Here is a 22203-nt window from a genome sequence, read left to right on the forward strand (position 1 = left end):
ATGTTAACTGACAATTGTTTTCCAAGGTGTTCCTGAGCCCACGTTAATATCCTTTACAGTAGTGATTCCCACCGTCACATAGCATCCCCAGAAGGCTCAGTCATTCACAACCAAGGATGACTTGCTTATGAATGAATTCCGGGGATGCCCCTTTTATGCCTAATCATGACACTCACGTGTTTTCCCAATGAACCTGTTCACCTGTGGAATGTTCCAAACATTCCCAGTCTTGATCCTGTCCCAGGTTTTTAGGAGTATGTTGCAGGCCTCAAATTCAAAATGAGTTAATATTAGCTAAAAAAACAATAAAGTTTTTCAGCTTGTCTTTGTAGAGTATTCAATTTAATATAGGTTGAAAATGATTTGCAAATCGTTGTATTATGTTTTTATTTTCGTTTTACAGTTGACCCAGCTTCATTGAAATTTGGGGTTTGTAAAACCCATTGAATCAGATTGACAAAATCTTCATACTTAGTAAATCATTCTGTGAGACACTGTGCTCTGTGAATCACATTATCAGTCTGGAAGACACATCTCCCATCAATATTGAGGTTATAGGATAAAGGTAATATGTGTAGGAGGAACTACATTCATTGTTTTCTTTTTTTTTCCCCTCATCTTCCAGGCTTTTCCTTCAATTGGTCACCTGTGTGTACATCTTGTAGTCTATAACCCTTGGTAGAGCGAAGAAGTGACCATACAGCATATGGTTAAACAATTTCCATGCATTTCAATGAGTGCCCTGCAAAAGATTACAATCTATATCTTTCCAATTGTAATGTGATATTATATATTTGTTATTGGAATAAAGGTATTTAGACCAGTATTCATTGTAATAACAGCTCTTCACAAATACATTTCCTTAATCTCAACAGATATGTCTGCAAACAATAAAAAGAAGCAGAAGAATTCTGCAGCCTCAGACGTGTCTACAAGGAAGAAACTGAGGGGGAAAAAAATCACCCAAAGGTTATTAAGCTTTCCGAGATTTACATTTCACCATTTCAAATCATACTTCAAATACAGTGATTCTTTTGCCTTAGCCAGATATACGTAAGTCATAAATATATCATGTGTTGCCTGTCAAAAATCATTTTTTAATTCATTGATGAAGATGTATGAGGTCAAACTCATGTACTTTTTTTGCTCTTTTAGAATGTAACCATGGGATCCTAGAAGGGGAACCTTACTACCCAGTGAAGAGGGTGATCTGCTTCAAAATGCAGAAGGTTAGCTTTACAATAATTAAAAGTCTTAGATGTACACAGTGGAATTGCAGCACCCCAACTGGAAACCCCTTAACCCCCTAACTTTGATGTTTTTTCAGGGGATCCAAATGAAGTTGGTGGAATGGGAGCCCTGTTCACTCTGGTATGTACAATTTATCATAGTTTTGATTGGAATAGCCTAATTCTTAGCACTTCAAAACTAAAAGTAATAGCCTTGGCTTGTATTTGTGGGCGGCTGTGGCTCAGTGTGTCGAAGTGTCCTTGGGCACTCTTCGAGAGAGTTTCACATCTAATGCTGGCTATTTCACATGCAAGCATGTCAGCCAATTAAATAATCCATGCCATGGGACCTTTAAGGCAGATAAACCTGACTGACACAAATAATATACATAAAATTGAAAAAATAACCAACAAATTCTGAGCAAAAGGGGAGGTCATAACCTTGTCATGTTTGTTTTGAATTTAATTCATGGCTGATGTAAAGACCTAAATTAATAACAATCTCTTTTTATTACAGTGGGAAAACTTGGCCGCCACAGTGGGTGACGGAGGAGAACACCACAAATTAAGGAAATGTTCAATCCCATTGTCTTGTTCCATAAGTTATGTGTATGTTGTTTACAGTATATTAAAAAAAATTAAAAAACCTGAAAGACTCCCACTTTGTAGCAAACCAGAGAACACATGCTGTGTTTACAAAAGCTTGACAGATCATCTCTCTCCTTCACACATAGATGATAGATAGATAGATAGATAGATAGATATTGCATACTTCAAATAATATAAATACAATTAATTCACCTCCATGCAGAAAAAAACTTGATAATACACCAGAAATAAGTTATTACCACTGATCTATTACTAAGACAAGACACGTGGTGGCAGCACTGAATATGTCATAAGAAACGTCATCAACTCAGTGGAACACTGCCTGGATATTTAAAATAACTAAAAGTAACTAAATAACTGGATAACTAAAAGTACTTCTTCTTCTTTTTCGTAACTCGTCACTTTGTCAACATTAGTTTCTCCCGCTGCCACGGATTAATGTGTGTGTGTGTGTGTGTGTGTGTGTGTGTGTGTGTGTGTGTGTGTGTGTGTGTGCGTGCGTGCGTGAGAGTGATTGATTAATGTGTTGATCAGCAAATCAACCTCAGACGCAACGCATATAGTGGGCAGGGGTTTGATCCGTCAGACGGAGCGAAATCGCGAGGAAGAGTATGTGGAATCTGGGGCCACAGCTATGCTAGGCGATAGCAGCGTCCATAGCAACCAAAACGTTGCAGTTTTACGTTATTCTGGCGAGATCTGAAAAATCTTTGCAACAACGAGCAAGCGAGTGATTATGGACATTCACTGAGTGAATATTATGAAAATAAAATATATATTTTTCGCTAGAAATGTAATCAAAACTTATTTTTATGCAGAAACTAACTCAAAATATTGATTTTTTCACTAAAAATGAGAGAAATGTCCGCCATGTTTTTTGTTCTCACGGTCGGAATCTTGAAAGTCACGTGACTTGGACGCAAAACAATAGGAAAAGAATAGGCAAAAAAAACGTAACAGTCATACAATTCAAGGGCCATTATTGTAACCCCTCTACGTTTTGCACTTTGGACCAACGTAGTCAGGGTACGTTTTTATATGAGACTGGGTTGACCATATAGACAGGTTACTTCCGTTCACGCTTCAACGACTTCCTTTTACACTGAAATGCCTTCCGTTTACACTGAAATGCCTTCCTTTTACACTGAAATGCCTTCCGTTTACACTGAAATGCCTTCCGTTTAAACTGAAAAGTTCATGCACATCTACATACGAAATCACTTGCATATATATATGAACACAAATAAAGCATGTGTCTTTCTTATCTGAACTGTATACGTTAGTAAATGTTATTTTTTATGTATGCGCGAGTGTTTTATGGATGTGTATACGCGCATCGAGTTTACATTTATGTGCGAGTATTTTAATAGGTGTATATGCACGGATCAAGTTTATATGTATATGCGAGTATGTGCAGTTGTGTTTGTATGCAGCGAGTTTATATGTATGCGCGAGTGTGTGTAGGTGTATATGCATGGATCGAGCTTATACATATATGCGAGTGTCTTTTGGTGTATGCACGCGTCAAGTTTATATGTATACGCAAGTTATTCACAAGTGTGTATGCATTCATTGTTAACATTATATGTATTGGTATCGATTTCATATTAGTGCGCATGTGTATTTCATATATGTATTTGTGAACGTCCCGTAGTATGCATGTATATGTGAGTAATGTATAGGTGTATATGCACGTGCGGGAGTGACTCATTATTACCTGCATTCACCCCAAACTGCCCTCCACCAGAGAATGAGAGAGCCACATAAAATAGAGTACAGTATATACTGTAGTATACCAGTGACTTAAAAATAGCAATGTTGAATAAGGGTTGAATAATTATGACATAGCTGTATTACAAATAAATACTACAACTCAAAAACATTACACTATATTAAAGTTCTCACATTTAATATTCTATACTAAACCGTTTAGAGATGGAAAAAAAACCTCTGGATCTCTGAAAAACAACTCTTTAAATTATTATCATTATTTTGTGTGTGTGTGTTTGGGAAATTCTGTGTTTTGTAATCATTTTCTGTTAACGCCACATTTCGAATATTTTCACTTTTGTTTAAGCACTGAGAAGAATGAAACCCTTTTTTTTTTTTAGACCAAAACAATATTTTAAATATTTTAACATACATAAACATCATTTGTATGTTCTCACATTAACATTTATAAATTTATCAGACGCTTTCTGTTTTTATTAAAGGGGAGGAGTGTCAAACTTTTTTTTAGCATATGAATTTACTCTACTTCTGAACTCTGAACCAACTTCATGAGTTCAGGATGGGGATGATTTCATGATTCCTGAGCGTTTTGGGGGATCTTCCTTCCTTCCAATTACAGTTTTTATTTACATTCTCTGGGGCACATTTCTCAATATAGGTCACTTGGCACTGCAGTTCATTTCACATTCAAAATGCACTAAAACTACCAAAACACCTCATACTTGTCTCAACTCATCAACTCATTCTTCTACAGTATGACACTAGCGAAAGTTGTCACCCAACAAATGCACGTTGTCACAAAACAATGACCTAAGCAAAAACAGTATGATTATACAATCTTTTCTTTTGTAAAATATCTTTGCAAAACAGAAATAACAGCTCTCTACTGATCAGGATTCACTACTAATTTAGGATTTTAGGATTCACTACTAATTTATATTAAAGGTCCATCTTTACTTTACAGACCAAAATTTTGAGTGAGTCCTCTTTTGAGATGAAATTGAAAGAGTATCACCTGTGTAGGTGTTCAGGTATCTATTAATGTGCATTCATTTGCAAGATAGTCATTTGATCCACAGTTTAGCCTACATAGACTGCTGTTGTGCTCACTGTGTAAAGAGTTTTGAAAAACTGACATATGGGCTTTCACTTCTGCATAAGTTATTTGCTTCGGTATTTTTGTCATGCTTTGCTGACTAAATTCATTTCTCGTAAAGTAGCACTGTTGTTAACTGTCAGACACACTGTTTCACATGGTAAAAACTTGGGACTCAAATTTCTACAACACTTAGCCAAACGCTTTTGCTCAAATGTAATAACTGAAATCATATTTTATTTATTTAGTTTATATTTATATATATATATAGAATTTTATCCTTAGAATTGTATCCTAACATTGTAAAATTGTATGATGGTTTTGAAAAATCTGTCACAATGCATTAAATGAAAAACATTTATGTTAAAAATTGTGTTAAAAATCTGAGAGAATACAGGCGGGTGGGTATCTAGGTATAGGTAGATTGAAATGTATAATAAAATGACAATTATATTTTTCATTTATATAGTGCCTTTTAACAATTTGGATTATGGATTTATTGATTTATGTCCATAGAAATATGTACATGCATAATTAAAATATATGTAAACAAATAAAAACATAAATAAAGAATACCACAGCCGCGCACAAGATAAGCAAAAGATCTAAACAAAACATCATAGATGTAAAGAGAAAATAAAACAGTTACAGTTTGCTATAAAATGAAGCTCATGCACTATGAATATATTTCTGTTAGTAATGACTTAAAATGCAATTCTATGATGAACAAAAACAAGTATAAGCTTTTAAATCAGCCTTTACATAGTTTTTTTAACTGCATGAATATTGACACATTAAGCAAATAACATTTAAAATTAAGAAAATCAAATTTGTTTGTATAATCAGCATCCAACCATGACAGCGCTAACAGTTATGGATACCGATTCATATTTTTAACCAACACAAACTCATAGATAATATACAATACAGTGAAAAGGAGGCCAATACCAAGGCTGACATGATTCAGGATAAGTGTCGTTTTGGAGCTCCTCTCTGCTAGTTCTCGATGTCCTGAGTAGTTGGCATCTCGAGTCTGTGAATACAAAAGTGAAGCAGAATATCAACCATATCTGTTCTCATTCTGAGTTGAGCTAATGGCAGGTGGGGGAGTTCTCAATAGAGGGGGCAGATTTCACTCTGTAGAGTTTTTCATTTTCATTTAATGGAGGATTTCCAGGTTAAAAATGTTTAAACACCATACCCTATGCCAGCAAGCTAACAACATGATATGTTGACGTTTATTTATTAAAACTAAGTCACACCAACATATCAGAAGTGGGCAATATACCAGCAGACAAGACAAATCTGGTGGAAATTTGTCAGCCAGAAGAGATTGTAGGCTACCTTTTTCCTACATCCCATGACGCTTTGCGCAAATTATTGGAGTAAATTCCATTAAACTGTAAACAATCAGCAATAGGTTTGTGCTATAAATGCAGTAATAAGCATTTTCAAAAACTGGATATAATGAGGTCAGAGGTGTGTAAGAATTTAGGCCTATTCCATTATATTTATTTGAGTAAATTTCTGGAACATTTGTACTTTTATGGATAGATTTAAACTTTAACTGGAGTACATTTCTAATGAAAACTGTAGGCTACTTTAACTTCGTTACGCTGGATGACGTTCTTCTCGTTACTTAATTTTAATGCAATACACGTTAAGAAATGGCTAGTTTATTCCAAGCGCACTGTCTCTCTTTTTTTTCTGGGTCATAAGCGATGCCCCTTTGGCGAATTAATCACTCTTTTGAGTCAATTCAGTTCAAAGATTTGATAAAACAAGTTGACAAAACTGTCTGAATTGTTTCGCGAATCAGTTCAAATGATTTGTTCAGTTCCCTGCACACACAGAATCGTCTGAAGCAGTTTTCCACTCGTAACAGAATAAGTGGATAATTGATACCAATTCTGCAAATGCATCCTATTGTTTCCCATCAATGAAATTCTTTAGTTGAACACCTGCATGTAGGCTACTGTCTGTGAATAGGTATAGCTATATTCTCTTTCCTTTCATACAAATAATAGCCTACATTTTACAAACCCAATTCCAAAAAAGTTGGGACACTGTACAAATTGTGAATAAAAAAGGAATGGAATAATTTACAAATCTCATAAACTTATATTTTATTCACATTAAAATATAGATAACATATCAAATTTTGAAAGTGAGACATTTTGAAACGTCATGCCAAATATTGGCTCATTTTGGATTTCATGAGAGCTACACATTCCAAAAAAGTTGGGACAGGTAGCAATAAGAGGCCGGAAAAGTTAAATGTACATATAAGGAACAGCTGGAGGACCAATTTGCTACTTATTAGGTCAATTGGCAACATGATTGGGTATAAAAAGAGCCTCTCCGAGTGGCAGTGTCTCTCAGAAGTCAAGATGGGCAGAGGATCACCAATTTGCCCAATGCTACGGCGAAAAATAGTGGAGCAAAATCAGAAAGGAATTTCTCAGAGAAAAATTGCATAGAGTTTGAAGTTATCATCATTAACAGTGCATAATTTCATACAAAGATTCAGAGAATCTGGAACAATCTCTGTGCGTAAGGGTCAAGGCCGGAAAACCATACTGGATGCCCGTGATCTCAAACTATTATGCTAAAAGTAGGTCAGTCAGTGTGCATTTCATTGTTTATGTTCAGATGTTCAGTAACGGCCATGAGCTGGCCCAGTTCTCCGGTTCTCAAACGAAAGCAAGAGCACTCTCAGTTGAAGCTGTAATAATACCATATTGGTGAAACAAATCTGGCAAACTATCCTGTGCATATATGTGTTCTGGAGAGCATCATGGGTTTCTTTTTACAACATGTTTTGCAGTGTTGAGCAATTTAGCCAATCACAGACATATCTGTTGATTTCTTAATTGCAACGGCAAAACGGAGGTGTTTTAGTGCATATTTAGTGCTATTTGTTATTATACAATGCAAATGACATGCAATGACATTTTGGTTTCAGAGGGGATGCCAGAAATAATGCTTGCCTCTTGTGTTTTTGTTGCAAAAATACCTAATTATGATTATTATTATATTCAAAACGTAATAATTACTTTAATCTAGCTTGCGCCAACATGCATATTTGCGTGTGCTTTCCGCACATCTACATTTGAAATAACAAACTTGAGCGTGCAAAAGAAGCAATATGTGAATGGCCCCTAATTCCGTACTGCCGCACTGTTGGAAGCGGCTTTCTGTGCGCATGTATCGAATGCCTGTGTTTACAGAGAGCTGCTTTACAGACAGCATCATGTGCATCAGGTTTTAAAGAGAAATAACTGCTTTTAAAGTGAAACCTGCTGCAGTCTGTGTCATTGATAGAAATCAAGAAGAGAAATCAATCACTGCTCTTCGATGATCTTCCGACTTGAATAAAGGTTAGCTTGAATAAAGGTTAATTTATATTCATTTTATAGTTTAGGCCTATATACAATTTATAGTTTATGTGAAGATTGTATGAGGTTCACTTAAATTAAAAGTTGTTATATTTTTCAAATCATATTAAATTTAAAAAAAAAAAGCCTAACGGCTTTCAATTATACTGTAAAGTTGAATGGCTATAGGCTAATTGATGACTAAAATTGAATTGAACAGATTGATGACTGCATATGAAAACGGAGGACGCATTCCAAAATATATGCGATTAATTGTGATTACAGAAAAATGCGTGATTAGTTAGTTACTTGTTTTAATTGTTTGACAGACCTAGTAGAAATGTCTAATTTCACAATTTAATATGCTACAAAAAAGCAGCAACTTACATGTTAAATTAAATGTAAGTATAAAGAAGTAGGCCTGTTAAAATAAAAATTAAACAAAAATTTCACAAAGTTGTTGTTGAGATGGTCTCCAGCGCCACACCCTTCTCTACAACTGTCAGTGGTTTACGGGAAACCAAAAAATTGGACCAACTCATATATCAGTGGAGCATGACAGTTTTGCAAATGCTACATGAATGAACTTGTCTTATTTACATACCTATTTGTGTGACCACAGATAAGCTACAGCAATGCCTCTACTTTTTATCTTTTCATCTCTCAGCTGTACTTCCTTTTTAGTTATGAAGTTTATTAAAATGCAGCATTCAAAAAAAAAAAAGTTAAACACTGAATACATATATTATTATGTTAAAAATATTCATAGTAACATATTTTATGTGTGTGTATTCACACTATGTATACACACACACCACAGATTGATTTTTATTTTTATGGACCTTATTTTTATGGAGAAGTTCTACAAGCATTTCCTACAATTTCATTATTATGCTTATATAAAAGTTAATGAGTTTGAATGAATAGTTCATAAGAAAAGCCCATGAACTAAAATACATACAGAGCAGGAGTAAATCAGCGCAGCAATTCCCAGAGGTAAACAGCAGCACAGCATGGTAAAGATGGAGTAACCCAAGTAATCTGGCACTGGACTGGCCAGTGGAGCAGCAGTCACAAAAACTGCAGGCTGTACAGCGACCACAGTTTGTCCTGGATACGACCCCTGGGTGTAGGGGCCCTAGGGGATTGGCTGGCTTGGAAAGGAGTGAGGATATCCAGCAGGATTGTCCTGGTATGCTGGTGGTGGTGCTGCTGGCAGCAACATTGCTGATTTCTCAGATGAATTGCAGGCCCCTGGAGGCAAATTGAAAGACTGGCTGCTGAGATCCATTCTTCTAATTATTGGATTTTGATTGCAATTTCCTTTGCCTTGTGCCCTGTATGTACGTAGCTATTGCTGTCCTCTAATTTCATATACCTTGTCAGAAGGCAGTCCGCAAATGGTAATCAATTTGTAAGTTGTAGGGGAGGATTGTCAAGAACTTTTCCACTGTTTCCATCATATCACGTGACTGCAGGAGCCACCTTGTGGTTTCACATTATGAGCTGCATGAAATAACAGAAGATTCAAAAGGGGGATTTCGCCACACTGAAGCATGTTTTTGGGAACTTGTGACAGTGAATCTTCCTCTTTTTTAATGTTTCCTCATCCTTCCTATCAGCATTGCAAGTCTACACTCACAACATGAATGCTTTAAACTCTTTTGAATGTTTAAATTGGCAAAGCTTAAAAACACATGAAAATGATAAGCTTTTGTGACTATGCGCAGCAGTGGCACGTCAACTGTCCTGAGCATCTTTTTAGGCTGGCCACAGCCAGTCGGTTGAGATGTGTTTGTAATTCAAGCAGGGGCGCAGATAGGATTTTTTAACTGGGGGGGACCAAGCTGTCCAGCAGTCAAATTTTTTCACTCCAGAAAAATCACCAGCTCAGTCATAGATGATAGTACAGGTGCATCTCAAAAAATTTGAATATCATAGAAAAGATCTTTATTGTTTGTAATTTAATTCAAAAAAGCAAACTTTCTTATATTCTACAGTCATTGCACACAAACAAATGTTTCAAGAGTTTTTTTTGTTTTAATTCTGATGGTTACAACTTAAAGCTTAGGAAAATAAAAAATTCAGTATCTCAAAAAATTAGAATATTCCTTTTTGAGCTTGATTAGTTTGATTATTTTGAGTATAAATACTGGGTACCTCTTGGGCTAGTTTAGAACATGCATCAGTTGTCCAGAAGACGATCATCAACACCCTCCACAAGGAGGGCAAGCCACAGAGGGTCATTGCTGAAAGGACTGGCTGTTCACAGAGTGCTGTATCAAAATATATTCATAGAAAGTTGACTGGAAGGAATAAGTATGGCAGGAAAAGGTGCACAAACAACAGGGATGACCACAGCCTTGTGAAGACTGTCAGGAAAAGCAGATTCAAGAACTTGGGAGAGCTTCACGAGGAGTGGACTGAAGCCGGAGTCAGCGCATCAAGAGTCACCACACTCAGACGTCTTCAGGAAATGGGCTACAGCTGTCACATTCCTAGCACCAATCAACTCATGAACCAGAAAAAAACGTCAGAGAAACATCTCACCTGGGTTAAGGAGAAAAAGAACTGGACTGTTGCTCAGTGGTCCACAGTCCTCTTTTCAGATGAAAGTAAATTTTTGCATTTCATTTGGAAATCAAGGTCTGGAGTCTGGAGGAAGACTGGAGAGGCACAGAATCCAAAGTCCAATGTGAAGTTTCTGAAGTCAGTGATGATTTGGGGTGCTGTGATGTCTGCTGGTGTTGTTCCATTGTATTTTATTAAGTCCAAAGTCCATGCAGCCATCTACCAGGAGATTTGAGCACTTTATGCTTCCATCTGCTGACAAGCTTTATGGAGATGCTGATTTCATTTTGCAGCAGGACTTTAGCACCTACCCACAGTACCAAGAGCACTTCCAAGTGGTTTGCTGATCATGGTATTACTGTGCTTGATTGGCCAGACAGCATGCCTGACCTGAACCTCACAGAGAATCTAAGGGGTACTGTGAAGAGGAAGATAAATAACATCTGAAAAACAATACAGAAAAGCTGAAGGCCGCTATTTTGAGAAAATATTAAATTTTTTTGAGATACTGAATTTTTTATTTTTTATTTAATGAAACTAATCAAGTTAAGGTTAATGATTTTAAGGATTACTGATTTTATATTTGCTTAATGATTTTATATTTGATGTATTCACATTGTGTCTAACAAATATGAGTGTTTATACTAACTGAAAGGATGATTTCACATATACTCATTTCACATATATTCATATACTCTGATGTTTATCTACAAAAATGTAATGTTTATTGAGATGATGCCCAAGACTGTTCACGATTAAGTAAGACATGTCTTTGACTGTCTTAAAGTGGCCATTGTGAGATTCTGCGTGAACAGCTTGTATCTTGTATCTTGTGTCTAGGGACATTGTGCCATTGTGCCCTAAAGTGAAGTGCTAAACTTAATTCTTGCTGACTGTGACATGTTGATCTAATCATTATGTAATGGAATTAGTTATGCTGGTCTGGCAAGTTTTCTCCAGACTGTTGATTGTTTCACTTCTGCAAACTGTAGTATATATGTGACCCACTGGGCACAATAAAATTGAGCTTAGAATGAACTGCACTTTGTGTGTCTCATTATTTGGTCATTCTCATACCTGGTCTCCTCTGCTCAGTAGCCTAACCTGAACCAGAAATTATAGTTGCGATCTCGAAGGCAAGAATATACGATTTATTCTTACATTTTTCTAAACTGCAAGTGGTAACCATCAGAATTAAAACAAAAAAACTCTTGAAATATTTCAGTTTGTGCGCAATGAATCTAAAATATAAGAAAGTTTGCTTTTTTGAATTAAATTTAAAAAAAATAAAGAACCTTTCCATGATATAAAATTTTTTTGAGATGCACCTGTATATGATCACTATGGTTACCGCTACAGGCACAATTGAGGCAGCTACCAGCTCCTCATTGGACCCTGGGGTCAGGAGTCATAGCACATACACACACAGAGAACGTAGACATCAGTGGCAGCACCATCGTCAGGTGTGTTTATTGACAACAGAACAGTGTGTAGTGAGAAGGTGGGTACAAAGTAATGGTTAGATTATTATTGTGCTTCAGTCTGCGTCTGCCCTGACCCGATTCTTAAGCACCAAAACAAACACATCCATACCCCAACAGAGAGCTAAACACACTGCAAATGACAAAAACACCTGCAAACTATGAAAACATCTTCATCAGTTTGACAACACGCGCTGCAAATACTCACAATACAAACAAATAAAGAAATGTGCTGCAAAAACACAGACCACATCAGAAATATTTAAGGGAACCGTAAAGTGAAAAACATGGCTGGGACATAATTTATCAATGTTTGTTTATTTTAACATCCTGATCATACGATTCCTTAGCTTTTTTGTTGCTGTTGTTGCTTTTTCTCTGTTGATATTATTAGCCTAAATAAGCTGACTAAATACACAATTACTGTAACTGTGAACGGTTATGTAAGCTGGCTAACTTACTTTTACAACTTACCTTACAAAAACTAACCATAACCTGTGGTTTTACTATTGAAATTAATTAATACATAAATTTATTATATAAAAAAGCAAACAAAAAATGGTTACTGTAATCATGCACAAATTAACCATGCATTTACTATTCTAACCATAGTTTAACCATGGTATTTGTACAACTGTGGTTATACAAATGGTAATTTTCGTTTTGTTGGGGTAATTTTGTTTGTGTTGAGTATTTGCAGCTCATTTCTGTATTTGTTTGTGTTGTAAGCATTTGAAGCTTGTTTTTGTATTTCGTTGTGTTGCGAGTATTTGCAGCACGTGTGCTGTCAAACTGATGAAGAAGTTTTCTTAATTTGCTGGTGCTTTTTCTATTTGAATGTGTTTTGTGAAGTTGCAGCACGTTAAGCTCTGCTAATTTTGAATAAAAGCGTATGCTAAATGACTAAATGTAAATGTAATGTAATATGCGTCCCGTGCACTCAAATTGAGCGCTCTCTTCTCGCTATCAGGACAAGACACGCCCCCTTACCGCTGATTGGCTACAAGTGTGTTTTGGGACTTTGTCAGACACTGCAGTCAAAAGCGTTTCAAAAATCGCTTAGTACCTGTTTGGGGTCATGACATGTTTTTTTTTATTTTATTATTATGGTCCCCTAGGTGCAATTATAGTATTACTATAGTTTAAAAAAAAAAAAAAAAAAAAACTTTTAAAATGTAGTGAATTATGACATTTTCCCACCCTGTTTCTCATCCTTTGATTCAAACAGTCTGTTTTTGGGTTGTTTCCCCTTTAAGAGTTCAGTGTTAACGCCCACTGTTATGATTGGCTAACTACAGTGCCTATGGATCAATTATTAACACCCCCAGCCAGAACATTTGTGGATTGATCGTAACTGTTTAGTAGCGGGTGATGCATTCGAAGCGATGGCTCTTGCAATGATAAAACCTTATATGTTTGAGCACATCTGCGTGGCATTGTAATTTTCCTGTACACAGACCCACTCGCTGTCCGTCGACTGAACACTTGTGAGGCGCGCGGCGCGACAACGATACGAAATGAGCGTAGTTGTCTTGTGCTGGAGGTGGACATATGCGAATGGTTGGAATGTCACTTCGCACCGTGACGTCACTTCTTACCATGGATCCAGAACTAGCTGTATTTAGAGCTTGATTAAATAAATGGCCTCGTTTATAATGGGGAGGACATCTTAAGCTATGAAACTTGCAGGACGTTTTAATGGTACAAAGACCTCTTATATTCCAAAAGATCAAGGCAAATTTGGTTTCTCATTTCATGACCCCTTTAAGGAACGGCGGCCAGGTTCGCCACTACTTAGACTAATGTACATATCGGAAACCCTGATTAATCCTCTGTTTACCAATAGAGCCTTTCATTGAGATAGTAAGGGGGACAGATCGGGTTACTATGAATCTGGGGGGGTCATGTCCCCCCGTCCCTAGTGCCATCTGCGCGCCTGAAATTCTGAATTCAAGTATTTATATTAGGGGTGTATATGTGTGAGTGTAGTTGTCAGGTCAGCTCACATGGAGTTGAGGAGTCTGATGACACGAGGGAAGAAACCGTCCTGCAATCTGACCGTGATGGCCCGAATGCTTCTGTACCTTCTTCCGGATGGCAGAAGGGTGTGCGGGGTCGCTAGTAATCGTAATGGCTTTTCGAATGCAGCGAGTGGTGTAAATGTCTGTGATAGAGGGGAGAGAGACTCCAATGATCTTTTCAGCTGTCCTTACGATCCGCTGCAGGGTATTGCGATCTGTGATGGTGCAATTCCCAAACCAGGTAGTGATGCAGGTGCTCAGAATACTCTCCACAGTCCCTCTGTAAAATGTGGTGAGGATTGGGGTTGGGAGATGTGCTTTCTTCTGGGGGCGTATTACAGAAAGATCCTAACTTTAAAATCTTATCTCATCTGTTTGGTAACCATGGTAATTCCAGTTGGACCACATTTAGGACAAAAGCTATTACAGAACAGCGTTTCTTAAGTGTGTTATCTTATCTCAGCTACAGATAGGAAGGGGGTATTACGGAAACCTCCTAACTTGACAAAAAATCCTCAAAACTGTCTTAACTTTAGGACAACTCCACAGATATCCTAACTTCAAAATTAAAAAAACTTCTTACAATTGTGCTGTCCAACAATGGCATTGCATTTATTAATAATTGAAAATGAAGAACGGAGATGTTTAATGGTAGAAAGGCTCTTGGAGGACCCTGAAGATGTGTTATGATTCTATTCCACCATATTTCCTGAAACAAGTTTTTGATGCAGTGGGTCCCTATCTTGTGACCATGATAAATCTATGTTTTGAGACTAGCTCTCGCAGTGTTGGTTGCTTGGTAAGAGACCTAAGAGTGGATGGTAAATCCTAACAACGCAATTTAGATTCCCTTTCAAGGGAACTTCGAACTGCGTCCTCTAGGGGTTGCTATGGGGAACACCTCGTCGTGACCCGTGTCTGAAGCATACAAATGAAAAAAACACCAACGAGTTGGCCGGCGACAGCCTCTGACGTCACTACCGGTGCGACTATAAAACAGGCACCGGGAAAACACGTCATTCTCTTCTTCGTCTTCACTGACTGTTTTGTTTGAAGCGTGCATCTGAAAGAACCGGTAAGAGCGCTCTTTCTCTGTCTATCATGGCGACTACTAGCAAGCGTTTAGACAATGTATGCATCCGTGTCGGCATTATTTGACACCCGATGACACACACGATCTTTACGTGATTTGTTTGGGTAAAGAGCACGCACGCGATGTCTTTGAGGAGGCAATCTGCGTGCATTGCGAGCGTTTTTTTCAAGGAAAAAGCTCCGCTCTCGTTCGTCTCTCATTCCGAGAAAAAAAAAAAAAAAAAAAGGCAGCCATCTGCTTCCCGCGGTTCAGGACCCGCCGCTGCTGAGGCACGGAGGAGAATGAGCTCGTGAGAATTTCAGGTGGATCTGTCTGAATGGTTTAAAGAGGGACTTTCCCTTTCGCGCTCATAATGGCATCAGACGAGAGAGAGCCTCGGGAGGATGATGTTATATCTTTAACACTTTCTGATACTGAGGTTAGTGCTTTGCTGGGTTTTTACCCAGGAAAAGCAGGAGATATTTGAGGATGGTGAAGAAGCTGAGGCTGAGCCTTCTCAATTCTCCTGCCCTGCGTATGTAGAGCTGTAGGAGTTTATGGATCGCGCCTCGATGAGCGTTATCTTTCCGACCATAGCCCTCCAGCTCAGGTGAGCCTTCCATTTCTGCCTGATCTCCATACAGAGATCGAAAGGAAATGAAAGAGGCCGTTTTCTTCTCGCATCCATCGGTTTCGGAATAAGAGTTTTGCCGACATCGAGGCAATGTGCGAAAAACGGCTATGAGAGGATGCCCCCTGCAGAAAGAGCTTTCATTCTGCGGGGGAGACATCCTCTCTTAATCTCCCTCCTTGCCATCTAAGCCCCTTCAAGCAATGCATCTTGCTTAAATGGCAGGGCATATGCAGCAGCAGGTCAGGCTGTGGTTTTATTACAAAATAAATGCTTCAAGCATATCAGCCTGATCTGCTAAGAGACCTGGATAAAGGCGAAAGCCTTTTTCCTGATCCGGTAGCCGAGCTGCGCCGCACCACAGGCCTCTCTCCAGGCTACCAAGCAGGCCGCCTCTGCCAAGCGCAGGACTATGGCGGCCATGGTGGTGGCGGAGAGACATCTGTGGATGAACCTGGCAGACATCGGGAAGAAAGAAAAGGCTTTCTTCTCGATGCTCGGGTTTCGCCTTCTGAACTTTTCGGTATTTCCGTTGAGACGGTGATCGAGAAGTTCGGGAAGACGAAGGCGCACTCCGCTGCTTTCAGATCCTTCGTTGCACGAAGGTCCAGGTCTGAGCCCGAACAACATAGGGGTCCTGGCCTGTCTCGATCTGAGGATCAAAGACGGGCACAGAAGGCTAGTGTCGCGACTCACGCTCCTCCCCCACCTGCGGGCAGGGTTAAGAGGAATTGTGGGTCACAAGGGGGTAAGTAGAACCTAAGGGATGTGATCCAGACGAGGCAGCGTTCTCGTCTGAGTCAGAGTGATACTGAGGTATCTACTCGTTCCCTTTAGGGATTTTTAACTTCTGCTTTTATCCTCCCCTTCCTAATTCCCCCATAACCACCAGCTCTCCACCTGATCGGGGTTAGGTGGAAACCTCTAACGCATAACAGTCTCCTATGCTGGACCTATAATGTTTTTGGCTGGTTCTATGTTCATAGCAACCACCTTACTGATGGTCCGGACTAAAAGGAGGCGCCCCTTGAGCGGGGCTCCAGCGCAGGAGGGTGGGAGTATAAAAATAACCCTTTCTGTATATACTTATATGCAAATTGCTGTTGGTTATGTCTACTAATAAACTCTGTGAGTTTCCTTTGCAGTGCTCAGTTACAGTGTTTACTAAACACTCGTCAGCACCAGCCATCCGGCTTCATGTTCCGGTATTAGGCGGCTGAGATCACAGGTTTCTGCGGGAGCCTCCTTGATCATCAGGCCTGGCACAGCACTGCAGGGAATTTCATGGATGTCCGGCCAGGTCACCCTGAGGGGTCTCCTGGCCGCTTAGGTGCTGTCGCATCCAGCGGGAAGTGAAGGTGCCAGTTACAGAAGTCTTCTTGTATATGCTGCCTCAGGTGATGCTCCCCTCGATAGAGGTTTATAAAATTTGAGCTTGCCTCTCCCGTGCGGTTCAGCGCCTCTGCGATGCTTAGGAACCTTTAGGTACACACGCTAAGCTCTGTGTACTTTCTGAAAACCACATGGTGGTCAGTGTGCATGTGAACACTTTGCACACTTTCTAAAAAATCCACATATTGGTAAGTGTGCACGCAAGACTCTGCGCACTTTCTGAAATCCTGTATGGTAAGGGTTACGCGCTCCGCCTCGTTCCCTTTCTTGAGATGATTAGACCTTGGTTCCTTGGGCTCCATTCAGCCAGTGTGTATTGGTTTATACACTTCAAGCATCGCTTCCCTCAACATGAGGGGCTATTCGGGCGATTCTCGTGGTAGTTTAGCAGCGCTCCCCTTTTCCAAGAAGGGTCGCCTATGAGCGTGCTACTCTGGATTCAGGAGTTCTCCTCTCATATGAGACTGAGTTCACTGTTTTTTTCCCAGAGCGCTCCAGCATTATTTCCACAGATCGAGTTGATGACTCTCAAACATACTTTTTTGAGATGCACCATTCCATCTATGAGCTGCTCTATCAGAGTGCCACGAGAGCCCTTCCATAGAACAAAATTTAACCCTCTGGAGTCGATTAACGCGTATACGCGTTTTGGGGTATTTTCTCCTGATAACCCCGAAAAGAACTTAAATTACACTTTCAGTTTTGATCGTACAGAGAAGAGCAATACATCAATCGAATCTGTAAAGGGTCTACTTTTTTTTGTATACAGACATAATAACAACAAAACTTTGTGCACTTATAAAATAAAGATAACAAACAAGGAGTGCTGTCTGCAGCCTTTGTCTGCGCTGATCTTCAGTTACAAATGCGTCATTAAAATGAACTGTAACTCAGTGAATACTCAACGAAGAGACATGAGAGAGATATCTATAGAAAGCCTGACATGTCTACTTTTAAACTAAACGAGTGCTGCTGAAAACAAATATTCTGTGATAAAGTAATCCATATGAAAACAACCCGATGTCCGTTTTTCACGTCTTCCTTCATTATCTTCTAATGCGACCACGCCCCCGCGCTGAACGCGCTTTTGAGATTCAAATGTTTCACTGAAGCGCGCGGCTTTTGAATACGCCCACACAACAGAAGACAACGCAGCGAGATTGTTCTTCAAGTTTTTTTTATTTTACTGTTTGCTTCGCGATGAGAGGAATAAGACATAATTCACCCCAAAAAGATGTGATGTGGTTGAGGATTTGAGATTTGGATTTCCTCAGAAAAAAGAATGAAGCACTTTATTCAGCAGAGATCATAAACATGAGTAAGTCTCTTTTTATTTATTTATATACTTGTACTAGTTTTCACATAACGTGTAAATATTTTTACTAGTTAGACTTTTTCCAAAGACTTTTTCCAAACTATGATTCCTGACTAAATGTATAATCAAGTGAAATATTATGAAGTTTCAATAACAATATACACTACTATACCATTCAAAAGCTTGATGTACATAATATAAATGTAACAATAAATGTAACTGTAACAAATGTAACAATCATTGCTGTTCTTTCAATTTATCCCCCCTAAAAAAACTAAAAAAAAAAATATTCTCAGCTCTTTTCAACATTAATAATAATAATAATAATAATAATAATAATAAAAATGATAATAATAACAATAAATGTTTTTTTAGTAGAAAATAAGATTGTTAAAAGGATTTCTGAAGGATTGTGTGACTGGAGTAATGATGCAAAAAATTCAGTTTGAAAGTCAGCTTTGATTGTTCCTAATAAACTGTTTAACTGCACTCACAAGTGAATATTAAATTATGTTGTGGGATAATTAAATATATTCTAAATAAACTACAAACATAAAATGATATACATTTATTTTGTCCTCACATTCTTTGTAACTCACCCCTCTCAGTGACACAGCTGACTGAATGGCTCATTATGCAGCTCATTATGCAGGCCTTTGTCTTCTCAGGTGTGAATTCATGATAGTTGACGCCTACTCGCATATGACTTTTACCAACAAAAAGTGTCTTCGAAAATTTAAATCAATATATTGTTTTCTGTAAGTGAGTAAACAAGATGATTTTCACATCATTTAGAAAAAAAAAATTCTAGGCTACAAGCTCCAGTTCTCCAAATTCCTGGGAACCAATTTTCTATATGTGTTTTATTGCCTTATTCAAGTGATTTAACATTTTTAGTTTTTCACTAACCACGCATAACATTTTTTTTTCTCAAAAACACAATCATGTACATACATGCTGCTCACATATTATTATAGCCTAGTTTGTGCTGATTACAGTGAGATTAGACTTTAGCCATTTAGATATTTATAAGAAACTGAAAAAAGCACAAATGTCAGGGCATGACAAAACTTCTCCAGGCCCCAAAAATACCCTTAGACTCCAGAGGGTTAAAATACATGATATGGTAAGTGTGCACGTGAAGTCTTTGCACACTTTCTGAAATCCACACTGTGGTAAGTTCGCACGCTAGTACTCTGCGTTCTTTCTAAAATCCTATATGGTGAGGACTTCGCGCGGTTGCTTCGTGCCCTTTCTTGAGTGCCACTCCACCCATGTATCCTCGGATACCTATCTAAACAGGGTGTTGCTACTGGAGATCTGTTGAGACAGCTCCTTCAGCAAGCTTTTGCGGAAGCAAGCTGTAGCCCCTGTGTGACAGGCAAGACTTAGTATAAAATGCTAGGTTCCTAGCCGTATCCCTTTAAAGGAATCTTTCCTGATTCCAAGCCTTTAGCTCTACCACCGGGCCGAGGCCCTAACAATTAAGTTGGGTATGTAGCTTAGGCCTTTGGCCGTAAGGCGTATTGTCACAGACAGCCGTCTAAACGTCCCGGGGGCAACTCCCATTGAAATGGTAGAGTTGGTACTTAGTGTTCGCCATGATTCTGGCCTGCACTCCCCTCAGCATGGCGGCGTGGGTATACTGTTCCCCATAGCGACCCCTAGAGGACGCAGTTCGAAGCTCCCTTGAAAGGGAACGTCTCAGGTTACGAATGTAACCATGGTTCCCTGAGTAGGGAACGAGACACTGCGTCCTCTAGCTCCCTGCCATGCTTCGGACGCAAGCTTCAGACGAAGAAGTGAATGACGTGTTTTCCCGGTGCCTGTTTTATAGTCGCACCGGTAGTGACGTCAGAGGCTGTTTGGTGTTTTTTCATTTGTATGCTTCAGACACGGGTCACGACGAGGTGTTCCCCATAGCGACCCCTAGAGGACGCAGTGTCTCGTTCCCTACTCAGGGAACCATGGTTACATTCGTAACAGACCTAATTTTCTAACTAGAGATAAGATACGATTTTGTGAAATAGGATAAGAATCCCAAATCAAGTTAAGATTTTCTTCTGTAATACGAATTTCTGAAAAATCCTAATTTAACATATCACATCTTAAGTTAAGACCTAAGATAATAAACTTTCTGTAATACGCCCCCAATTCAACGTCTCAACTGCTCTGCGCAACACCCTGAACAACATGCCTTAGAAACTTAAACAAGAATCAATATAGCATTAAAACCGTTCCATGTGTTATGTATTTCAGCAAAATCACCTGTTTATTGTAATGAATTATGACTATGAGAGAGCCCTGCTGGCATTGTTGCATCACAAACCAATAAAATTAAAGCCAAACCCTATATCCCTTCAAACAAAACATACTTTTCTTTTGCAGCAAATCAGACATGCTGAGATAAGCAGATGTATGAGTGTGAGAAAATATCATTTATGGTGTTAAAAAATAAATGATCAGTGGATGAGAACAAAGACTATAAAATACCCAGTTCCTATTCCCTGTTTTTATTTAAGCTCTATAATATGAGGCATGTTAACATTATCTTGGCATTTACTGTCACATACCCTATTGCTTACTTATCAGTGGAGCATGACAGTTATGGGGAAGTTACCTTGTTTATAATGCTTACATATTTGTGTGACCACAGATGCAGCTCAAGCTTTAGCCTCTCACCTGTTTGTTAGTCTGTATGATTTTTATAGTTATGAAGTTGTTTACGTGAAATCAACCTGATGGAGAATCTTTATCATTCAAGTGATGTATGTCAAGCAAAATAAATGGTTAGTTTTACTTTCATTTTTACTATACTTTCACTTCTGTTTAAACACTGGGAAGAATGGGACCCATACCGCCAACAGAACCTACTGTATATTTTTAAGACCAAAAACATATTTTAAACATTTGTTTGTTCTCACATTTTCTTTATGCATTTCACACACAATATTGTTAAATAATATTGAATGATTAAATGATTTAGCATTTTTGAACGAATCTGGTTGATGGCGGTGTTCACCTGCTTGGTTCATGAATGAATCAGTTGGTTTTAAGAATTTAATTTTTTTTTTTCAAAATGTTATTTATTTGAAACATTAATCTCATAACATTATTTATACATTTGTAATTGGGGCGCAAACGCATTCATTAGAACTGAGCTACATTAAACAGTATTAAACAGTCATTAAACATCTAAATGCCACTTCAGATGCAGCTTGCATCACCTCTGAAGTGCAAAGATGAATTTTGATTATACTGCTTTCATTGGATTGGTAACAGCTCTATGATGCTATTTAGTGTAAAGAATTAAAAGACGCTTTACAGTATGTAACCTGCCCGCCAGTGCCATATCTTTCTCACTAACAAAATGTTCAAAACAAAATTTAATTGTGGCCTACACATGATAATACCATGATAACACTGATTGGTACCACAAGAACTCTCAAGTCTCTCGCTCTTAACTTTGACAGTTTCAGTAGTAAATGTAAATTACAAATGTTTTAAAAATATTTATCTTTATCTGTAACTCTTTGCATATTGTGCTTTTTACATGGACAAAAAAAAAGTATAGGACAAAAAATCCACTATTCCAGCTATCAAGCTGATGAAACACTTAAAAGTGAAATATTAATAATTATGTCTTCAAAATAAGTGGGATTTTCCAAAAATCACGTG

The 22203-nt window shown here is 38.3% G+C and overlaps 1 long non-coding RNA gene and 1 pseudogene across 1 annotated transcript; one reads left to right on the plus strand and one right to left on the minus strand.

The window, feature by feature from the left end:
• Nucleotides 1-953: 953 nt before the first annotated feature.
• On the plus strand, nt 954-1873 carry LOC122148074. Its single transcript, XR_006162070.1, has 4 exons — nt 954-969; nt 1156-1205; nt 1328-1371; nt 1747-1873. It is a non-coding gene; the product is annotated as an uncharacterized LOC122148074 (long non-coding RNA).
• Nucleotides 1874-5138: 3265 nt separating this feature from the next.
• On the minus strand, nt 5139-9525 carry LOC122148038 (annotated as a pseudogene).
• Between the last annotated feature and the right edge of the window lie 12678 nt (nt 9526-22203).

This window comes from Cyprinus carpio, chromosome A16, assembly GCF_018340385.1.
Source record: "Cyprinus carpio isolate SPL01 chromosome A16, ASM1834038v1, whole genome shotgun sequence".
NCBI lineage: Eukaryota > Metazoa > Chordata > Actinopteri > Cypriniformes > Cyprinidae > Cyprinus > Cyprinus carpio.